This window comes from Raphanus sativus, chromosome 3, assembly GCF_000801105.2.
Source record: "Raphanus sativus cultivar WK10039 chromosome 3, ASM80110v3, whole genome shotgun sequence".
Classification (NCBI taxonomy): Eukaryota; Viridiplantae; Streptophyta; class Magnoliopsida; order Brassicales; family Brassicaceae; genus Raphanus; species Raphanus sativus.
In genome coordinates, this window is record NC_079513.1 from 5,701,393 (window position 1) to 5,714,473 (window position 13,081).

The following is a 13,081-nucleotide window of genomic DNA, read 5'->3' on the forward strand; positions in this document are numbered from 1 at the left end:
ATCTTTCTTTAAGATTATTTTGATGTTTAGAGTCCTCTTTTCTTTGTTTTGGGATGAGTTTCTTGTCCCTTGCTCTTTGCACTACATGTACTTCCTCTCTTTATTGAGTTCAGACGTTTAAAAAAAAATAAGAAAAAGAAAAAAAATACAAACGTCGGCCTGTTGTGTAATAAATGAGAAACAAAAGATATATTTTAAACATATATATGTACCGTATATGTAAGAGTGTCAAAATGGAATAGGTCAACCCATTCCATAACCCAAATGGGTTGACTTTTACTGAGTCATAAGTTAATCCAATCCATTTAATATCAAATGGGTCAACCCAACCTAATCCGGGTTGACTATTAATGGGTTATAGGTCAACCCAACCCATTTAATAAATGAGTCGGATAGATTAATGGTTGACCCATCAGCCCAACATCTTTATAATAAACCATTTTAAAGTTAAGACAAAGTGATCCAAGTTGATCGAATTGAGACATAAGTTAAGCTAATACATAAGTTAAGTTAAAGCCAAGCTGATCAAATTAATAATTTTTTGTTTGTTTTTGCGGAAAATTGCATTTATTCGGTTTCGGCAGAAAATTATGTTTTCCGATTTCAGCGGGAAATTACGTTTTCTGTGTTTGGGGGGAAATTGCATTTTCCGATTTTTGCAGAAAATTGCATTTTCCCGGTTTTGCGGGAAATTGCATTTTCAGTTTTGGTGGAAAATTACGTTTTCCGGTTTTGGCAGAAAATTGCGTTTTTTTAGATTTTGCGAGAAATTGCATTTTCCGATTTTTAGGGAAATTGCGTTTCTGGTTTTTACGGTAAATTACGTTTTCCAGTTTTTGCGGAAAATTACGTTTCCGGGTTTTGCGGTAAATTGTGTTTTTCGGCGAATTTGTTTTTTTCCGATTTTGGCGAAAAATTACATTTTCTGGTTATTACGGGAAATTGCGTTTTCCGGTTTTTGTGAAAAAATGTGTGTTTCCGGTTTGACGGAAAATTATGTTTTTCCGGTTTTACGATAAATTGCATTTTCCGGTTTTTATTTATCTTTATGTTGTTTACTTCGTACTTCTTCAAACCAAACAAAGAGCCACTATTTATAGTAGTCTAAAGTTGGTTCCATCATATGTATATTAACTAAAAGACAAAAGATGAGATAAACATTATCTCCTTAAATAGATAATCATCTTCTATATTATCTTTAACACTCCCCCTTGATCATCTATTTATATAACGTAATGCCTTGTTAAAGACTTAGTCATGGAAAGACCCGATGGGATAAAAGCCATGACAAAGAAAAAAGAGTACACTGACGTAACCTCCCCATGAGAATAATGGACATAGCTTTTTCTTTATAACTCACCGCAAATGCCGCATCCCGATACCATTGACGTGTTTTCGGAATGTTGTAGTCGGAAGAGCATTGGTGAACAAGTCAGCCAAATTGTCGCATGACCGTACATATTCGATATCCACTTCTTTATTTTTCTCGAGTTCTCGAATGTACGAGAAAAATCTTGGAGGGATGTGCTTTGTTCTGTCGCTCTTGATATAACCTTCTTTTAGTTGAGCGACACAAGCCGAATTATCTTCAAAAACTTTCGTCGGCGCTTTCTTGTCAACTATTCCGCTTGATTCTTGTATGTGGTGACTCATTGATCGAAGCCACACACATTCCCGACATGCTTCGTGAAGCGCAATAATTTCAGCATGATTCGAAGAAGTTGCTACCAGAGTTTATTTTTGGGAACGCAAAGAGATCGCGGTTCCACCAATTGTAAAAATGTAGCCGGTTTGCGATCGAGCCTTATGAGGATCTGATAAGTATCATGCATCTGCAAAACCAACCATACCAAACTCGGATTTTCTAAAATACATTAACCCTAAATCAACTGTACCTTGTAAATCAACGATACCTTGTAAATAACCCTAAATACATTAACCCTAAATCAACTTTACCTTGTAAATAACAAAATAATGCTTTGTTCTGTTCCAATCCATGTGAGTAGGAGCAGAGGTATATCTTGCTAGGAGGTTAGTTGCAATATCCCTGCATTTGGTTTATATATATGGCTTTTTATGAAAACATAGATTATTAAAATTTATACAAAACAAAATAATTTTAGGATATGCAATCTTTTAAATATCTAAACAGAATATCTAACAAAATTTCAAAATTTTATTTTGAAACTAACATTAATTTATTTATTTTTAAACCAGAAATAAGAATTTTCTAATAATATATTTTAAATATTTAATCATTATTATATTTCTTTTTTAATAATTAATTATTATTTTATTTCTATAGCAATAGACTTCTTTGCAGATTTGTAAATATCTACTTATTATACACTTTTTTTTTCTTATAAACTGATACAATACCACTATATAATATTTACCATCTACATGAAAACAAATCACAAAAATTTAGAGATGTTGTTAAATATAATTTAACTTCCGTAAACTTAAAATAAATTTATCAGAAACACTATCACAGATTTTATTTTTAAATATTAATTTTTGTTCTAAATAATACAAATGTGAAAGCATACATTATTTAAATTTTATACAAAACCGAAATGATTTTAGTATTTGAAATTTTTAAATATCTAAACAAACAATCTAACAAAATTTCGAAATTTCTTCTTTTAAAATTTGAAACTAATATTAATATATTTATTTTTAAATCATAAATGGGCATTTCTGATAATACATTTTCAATATTTAATTAGTTTTGTTAACATATTGTATTAATATTTAATTTCTATATAAATAGATTTCCTTACAGATTTGTAAATATCATCTTATTAAACACGTATTTTTCACATATATTTTATTTCTATATTAATAGAATTCCTTATAGCTTTTACAGTATTTTTGATATACTACAATTGTAGCCGTTATGAAATAATATAATATGTTTTATATCACTCTTGATACCATATAATATGTACATTTCCAGTATTTTATAGTTAAGATTATATCTAAACATCCAATATCTAATGCTGCAGTTGGTTTATATATATGGCTTTTTATGAAAACATACATTATTAAAATTTATACAAAACAAAATAATTTTAGGATATGAAATATTTTAAATATCTAAACAGAAAATCTAACAAAATTTCAAAATTTTATTCTTTTAAAAAATTGAAACTAACATTAATTTATTTATTTATAAATCAGAAATAAGAATTTTCTAATAATATATTTAAATAATTAATATTTTATTTCTATATTAATAGATTTCCTTACAGATTTGTAAATATCATCTTATTAAACATGTCTTTTTCTTATAAACCGATGCCATACCAATTTATAATAATTATTTTCTAAATAAAAATAAATCACAAAAATTTAACGATGTTGTTAAATATAACTTAACTTCCGTAAATTTTAAATATATTTTATCAGAAAGACTATCACATATTCAAATTTAAATATAATAATTTTTTTATCTAAAAATACAAAATGTGTTTATTGGATAGAACCAAATCTCTTGGATATTTTTATCCAAATATTTAAATTTATCTAATTTTTGTTCGAAAAAATCCAAAAATGTGATTTTAACCAAATTATTCGAAATTATCCAAAAGCAAGAATCAAACCAAAACCGAGTTGTATTCAATATATTATCAGATTTCTAACATTTTTATCCAGAAAAAAACCAAAAACAAAATAATCAAACAAATAAAAATAAAAATTCATTCTTATATGTTGAACCAAAAAAAGAACAAAAAACCACAATCGAACTGAATCCAAAAACATAAAAGAAAATCAAATTGGAATCGAACCGAAAACTAAACACTCTAGACTAAACATATTAGTGAACAAACATACGGCTTCATAAATTCGCCAATAAAAAATAGTCATGCGCTTTGAAAGCGCGAATCAAAATATTGTTTTCTAACCCACTCAGTGCTACAGAGGGGGGGGCGGAGAGCACATTTAGTGCTACAGAGTGGACTCGGTACCACATTGTTTGGTCCGATTTTGGAATGCTTTCTAATAAATGCTAGGGGTTGGACCGGTCATGTCTTACAGCTCACCATGTTAACCACTTGGGCCGGAGCTAAGCCCATACTGGCCAAGTAATGGCAATATAATTCATATGGGGAATCGAACCCATGACTGATGTGGCTACACACCAAGCACCAAGAGATGACCACTAGGCTACCATTACTTGGTTAAAAAAAACAAAAACTTTTCATTGTTTCCCATCATAAAGTCTGATATGATTTGTTTCTTAAACCTTATTTTCCTAAACAATGACAACACACCTCCTTTCCTAGGCTTGTGCACACTCAGTGGTTCAACATACAGTGTGTAAAATCAATTAAATTAATTAAAGATCTGTGTTTCTGTTAGTGGGAATCCATTAGAGAAAGTCAGAAAGACAATAAACATGTACTCTTTCTATCCTTCTCTAATGGCTTCCCGCTAACGGAAACTCAGATCCTAATGGATGACTAAGTAACCGGCCAATTAACCGACTAATCGATTTTAGCTCTGCTGTTAACCAAATAAACCCGACTATATTTTTACTATCTGGCTAAGTATTAGCATTAGAATCCAAGCCCAATTGCAAGATATGTGATTAGGTATCTTCAACTATTTATAGATGTCTGCAGCTCTTGTTTCTTTATAATTAACCGATGTGGGATTTTGTTACCTTTATTTTTGAAAAATCAATACTATTAAAATATGTTTTCTTTTATGGATTTTCCTTTGGGATATTATCTTTTTTTTTGGTTGTTGAATAACCTCGATGTGTCGTGGCCCCCAACAAGGTGGGTCAAGACTAGCGGCGAGTATCTAGAGTACGCCTTCAAGATATTACTTTGTATGTTAATTTTATCAACAAAACAAAAATTCATAGAGGATAAAAGAGGAGATGAAAAAAGGACCACCAAATCAACAAGGAAAACAATATTATCTCTCAATACTTATATTAATCTCGCATACTAATATACTGATATCTAATATATTCTTTTTGATGTTTAAAAACTGACAAGTTTATATTACGTTCGTTATGAAAATGTTCACCATTTGATAAAAACTTCTCTTCCATTATTAAAAATTGTAGTATTAAAAAAACATAGCACCTGCTACATATCTTTTTCTAAGTCTATAGTTCTTCAGATAGATCTGATCACCTCTTACAGCGGCCAACAAAAGACAGTTCTTAAAGCCTTGGATCTAGTGATTGTTAATGCATGTGATCTCAGGCTTTAGGCCAGGCAACGTTGATGGTATATATTTTCTGGAAAATCAAAGTTCTTTTGAGACGATACAGTGTTGTTATCTTCACGTAGAGGGAGAAGAAATGGAATACACGTCTTTGGCTTTAAATGATGTTTATCTTTTTCTTCTAATGGGTTTTAGTATCGAATATTGATGTTTATAGCTCTTAAAATATTACATTTTCCTTCTAATGAGCTTTAGCTTTTATAATAATTTTGATATACTACAATTGTAGCCGTTATGAAACAATATAATATGTTTTATATCACTCTTGATACCATATAATAAGTACATTTCCAGTATTTTATAGTTACGATTATATCTAAGCCACTACAAGAAAACAGCACTTTGGCGAGGAAAATTAACGAGGAAATAAAATCCTCGTAAAATTACGTCGACTTTACGAGGAAATTACAAAGAAAGAATAAAACGTCGTTATTTCCTCGTAAAGTAACGAAGAAAACATTTCCTCGTTAAAACAACGTAATGTTACGTGGTTTTAACGAGGAAATTCTCTTTCCTCGTTAAAACTACGTAAAGCTTGCTTCATCTTTACGAGGAAATGAGGAAATAGCGTTTCCTCGTAAAAACAACGTAAATTCGCGTCTTCTTTACGAGGAAATGTTTTACGTGACTTTAACGAGGAATACTAAAGCACGTTTTTTTTAGAATGATTGAGATTATAAGAATTTGGTGTTTAGAATGGAAAAAAAAATATTGAGGTTTGAGGTTTGGAATGAAAAATAACAAATATTGAGGTTTGAGGTTTGGAATGAAGAGTAGAAGATAAGAAAGATGGTGTTTGTGGTTTGGGGTTTTAGATTATAGGCGTTTAGAAAGCATACCTCGTTAATTCCTCGTAGTTAACGAGGAAATAACGACGAAAAAAAGAAAAAATAAAAATGCGGGCCTCGTTAATTCCACGTAAGACAAAATCGTCGTAAAGGCCTCGTAAGCTTACGTGGAATTACCGAGGCCCGTCTTTTATTTCCTCGTAATTTCCTCGTGGGTTTACGAGGTTTTAACGGGATATTTTGTCTAAACCCCTAAACCCTAAACCCCCAAACCCCATATTTCTTCTATTTTGTCTAAATCCTAAACTCCAAACCCATTAATAATTTTATAATTTTCAAAAGATTATATTTTCAAATCTTCAAAAGATTATATTTTTGTTGCAAAATAAATAATTTGATTTTGTATAAGTTTATATTAGAAAGAAGAGATTGATATTAGAAGTTAAAGAATTGTGGTTTTAAATTTTGAGTTTTGAAATGTTAAGAAGATTATATTTTCAAATCTTCAAAAGATTATATTTTTGTTGTAAAATAGAAAATTTAAATAAATAATTTGATTTTGTATAAGTTTATATTAGAAAGAAGAGATTGATATTAGAAGTTAAAGAATTGTGGTTTTAAATTTTGAGTTTTGAAATGTTAAGAAGATATTGAGGTTAAAAGGAAGATTTGTTTGTAATATATGAAGTAGAATATAAGAAAGATAGGGTTTAGGGTTTGGGGTTTCTGATTTTAGAGGTTTAGAAATTTACCTTGTTAAAAACTCGTAATTTACGAGGCATTTACGAGGACCAGAAAGACGGGCCTCGCTTATTCGTCGTTGGATTTGGGACGGGCCTTGCAATTTCCTCGTAAGTTTACGAGGATTTTACGAGGAAATAAAAGACGGGCCTCTTTAATTCCTCGTAAAGCTACGAGGAAATTGCGACGCCTTCGTAAGTTATATTAGAAGTTAAAGAATTGTGGTTTTAAATTTTGAGTTTTGAAATGTTAAGAAGATTATATTTTCAAATCTTCAAGATTATATTTTTGTTGCAAAATAGAAAATTTAAATAAATAATTTGATTTTGTATAAGTTTATATTAGAAAGAAGAGATTGATATTAGAAGTTAAAGAATTGTGGTTTTAAATTTTGAGTTTTGAAATGTTAAGAAGATATTGAGGTTAAAAGGAAGATATGTTTGTAATATATGAAGTAGAATATAAGAAAGATGGGGTTTAGGGTTTGGGGTTTCTGATTTTAGAGGTTTAGAAATTTACCTCGTTAAAAACTCGTAATTTACGAGGCATTTACGAGGACCAGAAACACGGGCCTCGCTTATTCGTCGTTGGATTTGGGACGGGCCTCGCAATTTCCTCGTAAGTTTACGAGGATTTTACGAGGAAATAAAAGACGGGCCTCTTTAATTCCTCGTAAAACTACGAGGAAATTGCGACGCCTTCGTAAATTATATATACAACCCAAACCTCACACTCTCCATTCGTCCCAACTTCCTCTCCAATTCCTCCCCATTTCCTCTCCAACTCCTCTCCCATTCCTCTCTCTTTCGAAATGGTAATTTCCTCGCTCTCCATAATTAGTTTAGTATATTAGGTGGTTAGTTTAGGGAATTTAGATAGGTTTACGGAATTTATGTTCGTTAGATATATTTTTTAACAATGAAACAACAAAATCCCATTCCAGGCGAGTCATCGGGCACACATGACGAGGAGGATGTTACGAGGAGGAGCGAGGAATTCTACGAGGCGATGAACGAGCCTTAGTTTTTTTTTTCGGTTTATGTATTATAAAATCCAAAACTTATTTATATATAAAATATTTTGTTGCATTTGAATTTTATTTAAAATTTATTTATAAACCACAAATATTTAAATATTTTTATTAAATTAAATTAATAGTTATTAAATTTATCAATATTATTTATTAATACGAAAATTCGCAATATACGAGTTATTTGCGTCGAAAGCTAACCGAGGAATTTACGAGGAATATTTTACGAGGTATTTACGAGGAAAGCTTTTCACGGAATCTACGTGGAGTTTACGAGGAAAATATTCCAAGGAAGTTACATCAAATTTACGAGGATTTCATTTCAAGGAAATTACGTGTAAGTAACGACGAATGCATCGCGTGGTTTTTACGAGGAATGGCCGCGAGGATTTTACGAGGAAATGCGGCGAGGAACTTACGACGAAATGTTTACTTTGTCTTTACGAGGAAATGGTTGACTCGCTACTTTACGAGGAAATGGCGACGAAATGTGTGTTACGACGGACGATAAACGACGAAACTCATTTCCTCGTTAATTCCTCGTAAACTTCCTTTTACGAGGAATTAACGAGGAAATTGGTCCTCGTTAAATATCTGTTTTCTTGTAGTGAGCATCCAATATCTAATGCTGCAGTTGGTTTATATATATGATTTTCTATGAAAACATACATTATTAAAATTTATACAAAACAAAATAATTTTAGGATATGGAATCTTTTAAATATCTAAACAGAAAATCTAACAAAATTTCAAAATTTTATTCTTTTAAAAATTGAAACTAACAATAATTTATTTATTTATAAATCAGAATAAGAATTTACTAATAATATATTTAAATATTTAATCATTATTTTATTTCTTTTTAAATAATTAATTATTATTTTATTTCTATAGCAATAGACTTCCTTACGATTTGTAAATATCTACTTATTATACACGTTTTTTTCTTACAAACTGATGCCATACCACTATATAATATTTACCATCTAAATAAAAACAAATCACAAAAATTTAGCGATGTTGTTAAATATAACTTAACTTCCGTAAATTTCAAATAATTTTATCAGAAACACCATCACAGATTTTATTTTTAAATATTAGTTTTTGTTCTAAAAAATTACAAATGTGAAAGCATGCATTATTTAAATTTTATACAAAACTGAAATGATTTTAGGATTTGAAATCTTTTAAATATCTAAACAAACAATCCAACAAAATTTTGAAATTTATTATTTTTAAATTTGAAACTAATATGAATATATTTATTTTTAAATCACAAATAGGCATTTTCTGATAATATATTTTCAATAGTTAATTATTATTTTATTTCTTTATTTTACAGATTTAATTAATATTTTATTTCTATATTAAAAGATTTCCTTACAGATTTGTAAATATCATCTTATTAAACACGTCTTTTTCTTATAAACCGATGCCATACCACTATATAATACTTATATTCTAAATAAAAATAAATCGCAAAAATTTAACAATGTTGTTAAGTATAACTTAACTTCCGTAAATTTTAAATATATTTTATCAGAAAGACTATCACATATTCAAATTTAAATATAATTAATTTTTATCTAAAAATACAAAATGTGTTTATTGGATAGAACCAAATCTCCTGGATATTTTTATCCAAATATTTAAATTTATCTAATTTTTGTTCGAAAAAATCCAAGAATGTGATTTTAACCAAATTATTCGAAATTATCCAAAAGCAAGAATCAAACCAAAACATAATTCTATTCATTGTTTCCCATCATAAAGTCTGGTATGATTTGTTTCTTAAACCTTATTTTCCTAAACAATGACAACACACCTCCTGTCCTAGGCTTGTGCACACTCAGTGGTTCAACATACATTGTGTAAAATCAATTAAATTAATTAAAGATCTGTGTTTCTGTTAGTGGGAATACATTAGAGAAAGTCAGAAAGACAATAAACATGTACTCTTTCTATCCTTCTCTAATGGCTTCCCGCTAACGAAAACTCAGATCCTAACGGATGACTAAGTAACCGACCAATTAACCGATTAATCGATTTTAGCTCTGCTGTTAACGAAATAAACCCGACTATATTTTTACTATCTGGCTAAGTATTGGCATTAGAATCCAAGCCCAATTGCAAGATATGTGATTAGGTATCGTCGACTATTTATAGATGTCTGCAGCTCTTGTTTCTTTATAATTAACCGATGTGGGACTTTGTTACCTTTATTTTTGAAAAATCAATACTATTAAAATATGTTTTCTTTTATGGATTTTCCTTGAGATATTTTCTTTTTTTTTTGTTGTTGAATAACCTCGATGTGTCGTGGCCCCCAACAAGGTGGGTCAAGACTAGCGGCGAGTATCCGGAGTACGCCTTCATGATATTACTTTTTATGTCAATTTTATCAACAACACAAAAGTTCATAGAGGATAAAAGAGGAGATGAAAAAAGGACCACCAAATCAACAAGGAAAACAATATTATCTCTCAATACTTATATTAATCTCGCATACTAATATATTGATATCTAATATATTCTTTTTGATGTTTAAAAACTGACAAGTTTATATTACGTTCGTTATGAAAATGTTCACCATTTGATAAAAACTTCTCTTCCATTATGAAAAATTGTAGTATTAAAAAAACATAGCACCTGCTACATATCTTTTTCTACGTCTATAGTGCTTCAGATAGATCTGATCACCTCTTACAGCGGCCAACAAAAGACAGTTCTTAAAGCCTTGGATCTAGTGATTGTTAATGCATGTGATCTCAGGCTTTAGGCCAGGCAATGTTGATGGTATATCTTTTCTGGAAAATCAAAGTTCTTTTGAGACGATACAGTGTTGTCGTCTTCACGTAGAGGGAGAAGAAATGGAATACACGTCTTTGGCTTTAAATGATGTTTATCTTTTTCTTCTAATGGGTTTTAGTATCGAATATTGATGTATATAGCTCTTAAAATATTATATTTTCCTTCTAATGAGCTATAGCTTTTACAATATTTTTGATATACTACAATTGTAGCCGTTATGAAACAATATAATATGTTTTATATCACTCTTGATACCATATAATATGTACATTTCCAGTATTTTATAGTTAAGATTATATCTAAACATCCAATATCTAATGCTGCAGTTGGTTTATATATATGGCTTTTTACGAAAACATACACTAATAAAATTTATACAAAACAAAATAATTTTAGGATATGAAATCTTTTAAATATCTAAACCGAAAATCTAATAAAATTTCAAATTTTATTATTTTAAAAATTTAAATTAAAGTTAATTTATTTATTTTTAAATCAGAAATAAGAATTTTCTAATACTATATATTTAAATATTTAATTTTTATTTGATTTCTTTTTTTAATAATTAATAATTATTTTATTTCTATAGCAATATATTTCAGTACATGTTTGTAAAAATCTACTTATTATACACGTCTTTTTCTTATAAACGGATGTCATACCACTATATAATATTTACCATCTAAATGAAAGAAATAAAAAAAAATTTAGCGATGTTGTTAAATATAATTTAACTTGCATAAATTTAAAAATAATTTTATCAGAAACACCATCACAGATTTTATTTTTAAATATTAATTTTTGTTCTAAAAATTACAAATGTGAAAGCATACATTATTTAAATTTTATACAAAACTGAAATGATTTTAGGATTTGAAATATTTTAAATATCTAAACAAACAATCTAACGAAATTTCGAAATTTATTATTTTTAAATTTGAAACTAATATTAATATATTTATTTTTAAATCATAAATAGGAATTTTCTGATAATATATTTTCAATAGTTAATTATTATTTTATTTCTTTTTACATATTTAATTAATATTTTATTTCTATATTAATATATTTCTTTACAGATTTGTAAATATTATCTTATCAAACACGTTTTTTTCTTATAAACCGAAGCCGTAGCACTATATAATATTTATCTTCTAAATGAAAATAAATCACAAAAATTTAACGATGTTGTTAAGTATAACTTAACTTCCGTAAATTTAAAATATATTTTATCAGAAAGATTAACACATATTCAAATTTAAATATAATAAATTTTTTTTTGTCATCCTAATAATTTTTTTCTTTTTTTTATCTAAAAATACAAAATGGGATTTTTGGATATAACCAAATCTCCTGGATATTTTTATCCAAATATTTAAATTTATCTAATTTTTGTTTGAGAAAATCCCAAAATGTGATTTAAACCAAATTTTCGAAATTATCCAAAAGCAAGAATCAAACCAAAACGGAATTGTATTAAAATATTATCAGATTTCTAACATTTTTATCCAGATTAAACCAAAAATATAATAATCAAACAAAAAAAAATTCACAAAAGAATAAAAAATTGCTCCTATTTGTTGAAACAAAAAAACAAAAAAACCACAATCGAACTGAAACCAAAAACATAAAAGGAAATCAAATTGGAATCGAACCGAAAACTAAACACTCAAGACTAAACATATTAGTGAACAAACATACGACTTCATAAATTCGCCAATAAAAAATAGTCATGCGCTTTGAAAGTGCGGATCAAAATATAGTTTTCTAACCCACTAAGTGCTACATAGGGGAGAGGGGGGGGGGACACATTTAGTGCTACAAAGTGGAATATATACCACATTTAATATAATATTTACCATCTAAATTAAAACAAATCACAAAAATTTAGCGATGTTGTTAAATATAACTTAACTTCCGTAAATTTCAAATAATTTTATCAGAAACACCATCACAGATTTTATTTTTAAATCTTAATTTTTGTTCTAAAATTACAAATGTGAAAGCGAACATTATTTAAATTTTATACAAAACTGAAATGATTTTAGGATTTGAAATATTTTAAATATCTATCAAACAATCTAACAAAATTTCGAAATTTATTATTTTAAATTTGAAACTAATATTAATATATTTATTTTTAAATCATATATAGGCATTTTCTGATAATATATTTTCAATTGTTAATTATTATTTTATTTCTTTTTTACAGATTTAATTAATATTTTATTTCCATATTAATAGATTTCGTTACAGATTTGTAAATATCATCTTATTAAACACGTCTTTTTCTTATAAACCGATGCCATAGCACTATATAATATTTATATTCTAAATGAAAATAAATCAAAAAAATTTAACGATGTTGTTAAGATTATAGAAATGAAAATAAGAGTCGATTGGAGATGCTCCGAAAGATTGAAACCAAGGGGATGTGTCAGTAATAACTATTTCTCATACCAAA

At 28.2% G+C, this 13,081-nt stretch overlaps 1 long non-coding RNA gene across 1 annotated transcript; it reads left to right on the forward strand.

Moving 5' to 3' along the window:
- Nucleotides 1-5,572: 5,572 nt before the first annotated feature.
- Nucleotides 5,573-7,871, forward strand: LOC130509306 (uncharacterized). Its single transcript, XR_008943400.1, has 2 exons — nt 5,573-7,590; nt 7,720-7,871. It is a non-coding gene; the product is annotated as an uncharacterized LOC130509306 (long non-coding RNA).
- Nucleotides 7,872-13,081: the final 5,210 nt, after the last annotated feature.